Source organism: Mesoplodon densirostris, chromosome 16, assembly GCF_025265405.1.
Source record: "Mesoplodon densirostris isolate mMesDen1 chromosome 16, mMesDen1 primary haplotype, whole genome shotgun sequence".
Classification (NCBI taxonomy): Eukaryota; Metazoa; Chordata; class Mammalia; order Artiodactyla; family Ziphiidae; genus Mesoplodon; species Mesoplodon densirostris.
Window position 1 is genome coordinate 14459527 of NC_082676.1, and position 9163 is coordinate 14468689.

Consider the following 9163-nt stretch of genomic DNA (forward strand, 5'->3'; position numbering starts at 1 on the left):
AAAATATACTTAGCTACATCGTCTTTTTTTTTTTTTTTTTTTTTTTTTTGCCGACAACTATTTTGCTTTCCCAACAGCAGCTAGCATTTTATCAATTTATCCGTCTGGAACAAGGCTTGTGATCTCTTACATACAATTTAAACCAGAAGTAATACCGCCTATTTGAAACAGCATGTCTTGGGTGTTTTTGCCAAACGGTAATCCCATAACAAGTCAACAAATCATATTTCTTTATGATGTGTTTAATACAACACAAAAGGCATAAAAAGAAGATTCTAAAACTCCAGTGATTAAATCATCTTAAAAAAAATCTCAGAATATTGGGATAACGACATTTTGTTGTATTTCCTTTAGTTATTTCATATTAGGAAAGATGTATGTGTTTATAGAATATTCTCATACACGCGGCCACTACACTAGGTGAGCTACTTCAAGACAGGAAAAATGCCAAGACCTTTCAGATAAAATAGTTAATCATATCGTGAAGCTAAAGTTATAAGAATGGAGCTACTACCTAACTTGGTATGGGACACATAAACTGCTTTTTTAAAAGTTCAAGTCCTTTCAAATCTAAACACCTGGGTCGAAATCGCAAAATTTAGAATTTCCTCAAAAGGCGAGGAGACCTGGAATACAAACGTGATTTTATGCTTAGTCTAAACAAGATTCAAACCGTCACCATTTGTTACATAAATTACTTATTAACTTTTCCTAGTCTGAGGATGTCTAAATGCAAAGAAATATAAAGTTTAAGGGGCTTAAGGTGATGGGGAGAGAAGAGTCAAAAAAAGAAACTTTCTTGGGTAAAGTTACTTGAAAGATTTTTTTCACAAAACATTATTTTAAAAAGGAGGTCCTCCTTCTCTCCCCCCGCCCCCAAAAGCGCCATAGGCTGGTAGAGCGGCTACTAGCTTATACTCTGCTAGTAGAAATTTTACTCAAGCAAGACAGAGCTCGCGAAATTAATAGATTCGGTTTGAAACACAATTGTCCGCTGGTTATAATTACCTTTGGAAGGGAGCTCCCTAACTCAAACCCAATTCAGCACTCAGATTCTCACCTGATGTTTGTAAATCATTATACCTCCGCTCTGCTTAGCCCACAACACCCAACTCCGATGTTCACTCATTTCACTGAACCTGGTAATTAAAAATTACCTCCACCGGGGTGATTTATATCTACCTCAACGTTATATATACATATATAAAAGTAATTCTGAAGGTTACGTTGCATTTCGGGGAAAGGGGGGAGAAAAGAAAACGGTATCCATCAAAACCGCGGCATCAGTCTTGCTTTTTAAAGAGCATTCGCAACGCAGCAACACGTACGCTCGCTGTCAACTCTTAGCCCAGGCGAGGCTTCGTTTAGGGGAAGTAGGAAACTCGCACCCGTCAAAGCGCTTCACTTTCAGCAGCTGAGGATTTTGCGCGCTGAGGAATTTGCGATGCGAATGTTTTTCCCTGTCAAGCTGTCCTAATATTCCTTGAGTTTATAACCTATTTGCTTGGGGGCAGGGAATATATTTAAGGGCCAGTACGGCCGTTTAAACCTCCAGGCTGCAAGGCTAAAAAACCATTCCATTCTCCGCTTTGTCCCATTACAACAAAACCCTCGCTTCCTTCTAAACATCCTTTTGATGTTCCAAGTTTCAACTCCAACTTCAGCCAGCACCAGGACGCGGGTTCCGGTACAAAGCCGGGAGAGCTGGACCAGCGCGGGCCAAGCGCAAACGGACTTTTAAAAAAGAAATGCAGCTAGAAAAAAGGCTCAATGGGCCGTTCCAGCCCCATCCCGGGAATTCCAGACATTTGCTCCACCGTTACCCCATAACCAGCGCCCGAGGGCGTGAGTTTGGCTCCCGGCGCCTCTTGGTCCGGTTAGGGAAGCGCCCCTCATCGCGAGCCACCCGGGCCATAAAACGAACCAAACGCGGAGGACCCAGGCCAGTCTACACCGCCTGCGCTCTATGCACTTGTCCCGCACGCGGGAGTGCAAAATTCAGGGTCGTCGCCTCCCGGGCGCACGGGGAAACTGAGGCCTGGAGCCCAGGACAGGCTTTCCCGAGACAGGATCTGCCCGCTGTGCCCGCTGTCCCCACTGCCCTTGTGCCTGAGGCGCCCTGGGAGCCCCGGGCGCCCCGACAGCTGCGGAGGCCCCGGCTGGCCGAGTGCGGGAGAGACGCCCCAGGCCAGGGGGTCCGGGTCAACCCCGGCCCGGCGAATCGCGGCGGGCGGCGCGGGCTGGGCGCAGTGGTTGGTACTCACCGCGCGCAGTGGAGAGGGCGCCCCGGCGTGGTGCGGTGCCGGCGGCCGGGCGGGCGCGGGTCGGACGCGGCCGGGCTGACTGCGGCGGGCACGTTGCTACCGCCGCTGCCTCCGCCTCCTGGGCTGCCGTGGCCGCTGCCTGCGCTGGGAGGACCGGCCCCTTCCCCGCCCTCGGCCGGGCCCTCCCTCTGCCCCCGCCCGGGTCCCCACGCCGCGGCGTGGGCGCGTGGGGGCGCCGAGGCGCGACGCCGGGCTCCGCGGACGCACACCCCCGGCGGCTGGACGCGCGGTGCGGCACTCCGGCCCTGCAGCTGCCTCCGCGCTGTTCTCTGCGCCTGCCGCCCAGCCGGACGCGCTAGCTCCAGCCGGTCCTAGAGGAGGCGAGGGCCCAGCCTCCTCCCCACCCACCGACACCCACACCTCCTCCCTCTGCAACCCAGGCATGGCCCCCGAGAAGAGAAAGACTGCTTGGAAGGGACCTCAAGGGTGACACTGAATTCATTCATTCAGCCACCTATTCATTCATTCATTCATTCATTCATTCATTCATCCATTCAACATATATGGAATATCTACTGCGCCAGGTACAGCTCCTCGGAGATTCAGCTAGAACAAGACAGACTAGTTTTGTGCCTTCCCGGACCTTATTCTCACATGGGGAGACAGACCGTAAACAAACAATCAAGTAAAGAATCAAGACAACTTCAGAAAGTTATTATTATGGAGGGGGAAAAATTATGTTCTGGGGCAAGGGAACAGTAATCTTGGCTGGAGTAGTCAGGGAAGACCTCACTGAGGAGGTGACATCTGTATGATGAGAAAGTGCCATTTTTGGTTATATCTGCAGGAGGAGAGTTCAAGAATCTCCTTTCACCCATTGTACAGGTAGGGGAAACTGAAGTCCCAAGGACTTAATTGGCTTACCCAAAGTCAGTGGTATAACCCCCTCCACATATACCCTCAAATTAAGGCACCCCACTTGCTTCATCCTCTCCTGGCCACCTGTTTCAATCTTCCCCATAATAAACTGTTACGAACAGAGTCTATGCAGCATTTTTCTCCCTCTCATACACTTTCTAATATTCATGAAGCCCTGTTATGGAACACTCGGATGCCTCAATCCGAAAACAGTGTCAACCACTGCCATTTGTTAAGCTCAAGAAATACAGGGTGCCCAGATAAATGTGAGTTACAGAAAAACAAGGAATAACTTTTAGAATAAGTATGTCCTAGGTGATACATACTTATACTAAAAAAGTATTCACTTTTCTTTGAAATTTCAGTTTCACTGGATGTCCTATATTTTTCTTTGCTAAATTTGGCTGCTCTAAGCCCATCCAGTTTGCGGGACCCTTCTTATCTCCTCTGGTCCCCCAAAGAGACTGGAAGGTAGATGCTGCTAGCATGCCCGTTTTTACAAATGATCAAGTCTTAGCTCAAAGAAGGCAGAAAGTATCTGAGCCAGGGCTGAAGTTCAGGTCCAGCTGACTCCAAAGCCCTTGCTCTAGAGATACAATATAGAGCCTTCAACTCCACTTGTGGGGTTACTGGGAAGCCAGTGAAACTTAAGCTCCTGGGCCCCTCACTTGATGCGTCTCTTTCTAAGGCCCTGACAGGGACCTAGAAATGCATTCACGGGGTCACTCGTTCATGTAAAATTTACAAAAGTCATTTGCTTTTCATAGTTAGCGGCAACCAGCAGAGACCACCATCACTCTCCACTCTGATTCCCCACTGGAGCACTTGACCTTGAGTAGGGTGGTATGGGAGTGGTCGCTGGCATTTTGGGGATCCAGCCGAGGGGAAGTTGAGTTGGGAATTTGTGGTATTTTTCAGCTTCTTAAAATATGCATTTGTTGTGATTTCTTAATTCAAAGAACTATTCATTTTGTACCTAATTTTGGACTCATAATTTCGTATTCTTTTTCTTAAATAAGGCCCCCAAGTTGTATAAACAGCAGGCCCCGCTCTACTGGGAGCCACCTCTGGTCAAAGCTTATTCCATCGCCTTTTGCTCCCCAAACTTCAGGCAAGCAAATGTATTCAGTGAGCACAGTTACTCGCCTCCCACAAGGAGGGTGAGGTTAGATCTCCTGCTCCTGGATGAAGATAACTCTTCTGCTTCCTAGCTGCAGGACATACGTACGTACTTAGCGTTGACTTTCTCATCTCTAAACTGGAGATAACAGTACCCATCTTGTATTATTATTGGGACAGTTTGCTGAGATCATGCTCCTGAAACACTTACCACTGTGACTGTAGCTGGCATAAGCAATTGCTCAACTGTACAAACTTCACTTCCCATAGCAGCTTTGCAAAAAGCTCTCAGCCATTATAAACTGACCATCGTAATGCTCTCCAGAGGTGTTTAATTTATCTGGGCCCATGAGCCTTCATAGAATATTGTCTAAACAGTGGCAGTAAGCAGGCGTTTTTTTCTAAAGGAAAATAATGGAATAGACTGGAATAGAAAACACCAAGTGAATTGCATGAAATCAGAGTAAGACTCTGTGTGTCTGTGTGTGTGTGTATGTGTGTGTGTGTTTACTGGGTTAGGATGTGAAATGTGTTTCTTCTTGCAGATCATGCGCAAAACGTTGACGAACACTTATTAACCAAGAGTACTCTATGAAATACAAAGGGTTAATCTGTTTCCTTCAAGCCCCCTCACTCCTTCGCCAGAATATGGCCCATTATCTCATAAATCGCAGCCACACCCCACAGCCCCCTGAGAGATAAACAGGAGGCAGGTGCTTATTAATTTCATTTTTTTCTTTCTCTTAGGGCAGTGGTCTCAACCCTGGCTTGCACATTAGAATCTCCAGGGGAGTTTTAAAAATCCCCACATGGAGGCCCTACCCCAGACCAATTAAACCAGACTCTGGGGAAGGGACTGCGGCTTCAGGATTTTTTTAAAGCTCCCGGTGATTCCAAGTGTGCAGCGGAGGGTGAGAGACCCCATGTTTGGGAGTAAAAGGACTTGACCACAGATTTGCAGCAGATGAGATAGAAACTCAGATAAGACTTAAGGCTCCCACTTCTTACTCAAGATCATTTAAAATCCAGCCCCCTTCCTGTGCAGGAGCACCCCCTTCCTGTCCCTCTTTCCCTTGATTTCTTCTTAATAAGTATTTGTTCTCGTTTTATAATGACCAGAAAAATAACCCCAGACAAAATCTGAAAATGCTAAACCATAAAGCAGATTCTTTGGAGTGTAGACCACAGGCACGTCTACCCTGGAGTAAAACACTTCTTTTTTTTTCTCCCCTGGAGTCTTCCAAGTATAAATGTCCCCTGAAGCCAGAAGACCAGCTTAACTTTGAAAACGACAAACTTCACAACGTTTCCAACATGTATATACATATCCTACAAACACACATGTGTACTCTCCATGCCAAATTATGCCTTATTTCTATACACATTCCTTTCCCATCTGCAAAAACCTCCTCTACAGAAAAAGTATTCCTTTTTGTTTTAATGCACTCATTTAAACCTTGGCTCTTTCCAAAAAGGATTTGAGTTTGCATGCAAAAACATACATACATGTGGCAGCAGAATGAGAAAACAAGAAAAGCAGGTGAAGGGGAAACATGGGGAGGGAAAGAAAAGAAAGTCAAGGGTGAGATTCTCATAAATATGTAGGCTAGGAGGCCCTGAGCACTTGTTAGTGGTGGACTGAGAATTAGATGCTGAGCTTCCTGGCAGCCAATGCAAAGAGGAAAATGTGATCAATTACATCAGTGGCTTTCAAACTTTCTTGTATTCAAAAGTAAGCATATTGTGCTTGCTTTGGCAGCACATATACTAAAATTGGAATGATATGGAGATTAGCATGGCCCCTGAGCAAGGATGACATGCACATTTATGAAGCATTTCACGTTTCTATACAGATCAATTAAAAAGAAAAAAAAGCAAGCATAGGGAATTCCCTAGCAATCCAGTGGTTAGGACTCTGCGCTTTTGCTGCAGAGGGCCCGGGTTCAATGCCTGGTTGGGGAACTAGGATCCCACAAGCCTTGCTGCATGGCCAAAAAAAAAAAAAAAAAAAAAAAAGGCAAGCATATATAGAATCACCATATGGAAAACAGAGGCGAAAAATCCCAGGCTCTGTTGAAGAGCTCATGTTTTCCATTTTTAACCCATCTACCTGCACTCACCCTCGTTGCCCTGGCTTATTTAATGAGACAGCAACCCCAGTCTGGCCTGAAACGTCCAAGGTAATCAATGGCTAGATGACTGCTTTTCATACTGTCTCTGGAATGGATAAATGTGTCAGAATTAAAAGATAGCTTATGCTTTAGCATCAGAGGGGAAAAATGAAATAAGGCTGTGTTGTCACCTGCCTGGTAGCGAATAAACACCAGAGATTGAAAAAAAAAAAAAAAATCTCAGCCTCGTGGCTTGCACCTTTCTCCTGTGGGTACTTGTAAAGGGTTTTGAAGGAGCACCCAGAGCTCTGCAGAGTCAAGCTTGAAAGTCATGGATTTCAAAGTACTTCACTGTGTTTGTGATTCTCAAAGCCTATAAGATAGAAACCAACAGAACTACTTGAACAAGTCAGAACGCTTCCTGATATTGGTACAGGAGAGAGTGGAACTTTTGAGAGTGAAATGGGCACTATTAATAATAAAGCATGTTTGGGGTTAGCAGATGTGAACTAGTATATAGAGAATGGATAAACAACAAGGCCCTACTGTATAGTACAAGGAACTATGTTCAATATCCTGTAATAAACAATGGAAAAGAATATGAAAAAGTATATATATGTATAGCTGAGTCACCTTGCTGTACACCAGAAACTAACACAAATTGTAAATCAATTATATTTCAATTAAAAAAAATGAAAAATCAAATCAAATAAAGCACAAACCAGGACTGTTCCAGGAAAACTGGGACAGATGGCCACCCTGCCTAAACAGGATGATTTAGATGTGTCCTGAGGACCAAAGACGTGTGAGATTAAAGCAAGTAATCACACGGGAGGCGGTAACAGACATCCATGAGTAGACCAGGGGCTGTGAGCAATCCTTCTTAAAATTATAAAATCATCAGCATAACAATTTGTGGTGTGGTTCGGGGCATCCCATCCACATTTCTGACAAGACTCCAGTCAGCCCTCTTGCCCAAATCTCTGGTTGTTATGCAACGTCATCGTCCTAAGAAAGGGTCTCCCCGAACCAGGTGGGCTGACATGATGGATTCCTACATGCATGTCGAGAGCGCTTTCCCTTGATGTCTGCAGGTTCTTATCTCTTACTCTGCTGGAATCTCTAGAACATCGGCCAGGGACCTCTTTGGCAGTCTGCTTAAGTCTAAGGAGATCTTCTCAGAAAAATGCTTCTATATAAACAAAAATGCTTATAATGCACATAGGGTGCTGGGAAACTGAATACTGATAAGAAATAATTTAATGTCTTATTTCTTATTGATAAGAAAAAAATTTACCTCACATTATTCATAAAAATTAACTCAAAATGGATCACAGCCCTAAATGGAAAGCCTAGAACCATAAACCTTCCAGAAGACAACATAGGGAGAAAATCATTGCAACTTTGCAGTAGTCAAACATTTCTTAGAACACTGAAAGTACAAACCATGAACATTGGTAAACTGAGCTTTGTCAAAATATAAAACTTTTGTTCTTCAAAAGACAAAACTGAGAAAATAAAGAGCAAGCTATAGACTAGAAGAAATATAATACTTCTATCATACAGATATAAAAAATATAAGGGATATATAACAATACATGAAGAACTTTAACAACTCAACAACTTTTACAAAACAAATAACTCAGTTAAAAACTGGGAAAACTTTAGAACCAACACTTCACAGGAGAAGATATACAAATTGCCAACAGGCACAAAAATAGATGCTCAACATCATCAATCATCATGGAAATGTACATTAAAATATAATGAGGGCTTCCCTGGTGGTGCAGTGGTTGAGAGTCCGCCTGCCGATGCAGGGGATGCGGGTTCGTGCCCCGGTCCGGGAGGATCCCACATGCCGTGGAGCGGCTGGGCCTGTGAGCCATGGCCGCTGAGCCTGCGCGTCCGGAGCCTGTGCTCCGCAACAGAAGAGGCCACAACAGTGAGAGGCCCGCGTACCACACACAAAAAATATATATATATATATAATGAAATACCACTACGTATCCATTAGATTGGCTAAAATTAAAAAGACTGACTGTACCAAGTGCTGACAAGGATATGGGGCAGCTAAACTCTTATACACTGCTGGTTGAGATGTAAAATGGTGCAACCACTTTGGAAAACAATTTGGCAGTTTCTCAAAAAGTTAAACATCCCCCTACCATATGACCCAGCCATCTGACACCCAAGACAAAGGAAAACACAAATCCACGCAAAGAATTGTATATGAATGTTAATAGTAAGTCTATCTGTAACTGCTGAGAATTGGAAACAGTGAAACTATCCATTAGCAGGTAAATGAATAAACAGATTGTGGTATATCCATACAATGGATTACTACTCAGCAATAAAAGAACATATGATACACACACAACATAGATGAATATCAAAATCTTTGTGTTGAGTGAAAATGCCAGAAGCCTCACTCTCCCCAAAAAGATCCAACATATGATTCCGATTATATAAATTTCTCAAAAATGCAAACTAATTTACAGTGACAGAAAGCAAAGCAATTGTCACCTGTGGGTGGGTGTGGAGGGAAGGATGGATTACAGAGGGGCTCAAAGAAACTGTTGGGGATGTGATGGAAAAGTCCAGTGTGTGAATTGTGTTGATGGTTTCATGGTATATATACTGACATATGTGTGTGTATATATATATATATATATATGTATGTATATCAAAAATGATAACATTTAACCCTTAAAATATTTCTAGTTTATTATACTTCAATTATACCTCAATAAA

The 9163-nt window shown here is 44.1% G+C and overlaps 1 non-coding gene across 1 annotated transcript; it reads left to right on the forward strand.

The window, feature by feature from the left end:
- The first annotated feature begins 6044 nt into the window (after nucleotides 1-6044).
- On the forward strand, nucleotides 6045-6148 carry LOC132477212 (U6 spliceosomal RNA). Its single transcript, XR_009530232.1, has one exon. It is a non-coding gene; the product is annotated as a U6 spliceosomal RNA (small nuclear RNA).
- The last annotated feature ends 3015 nt before the right edge of the window (nucleotides 6149-9163 follow it).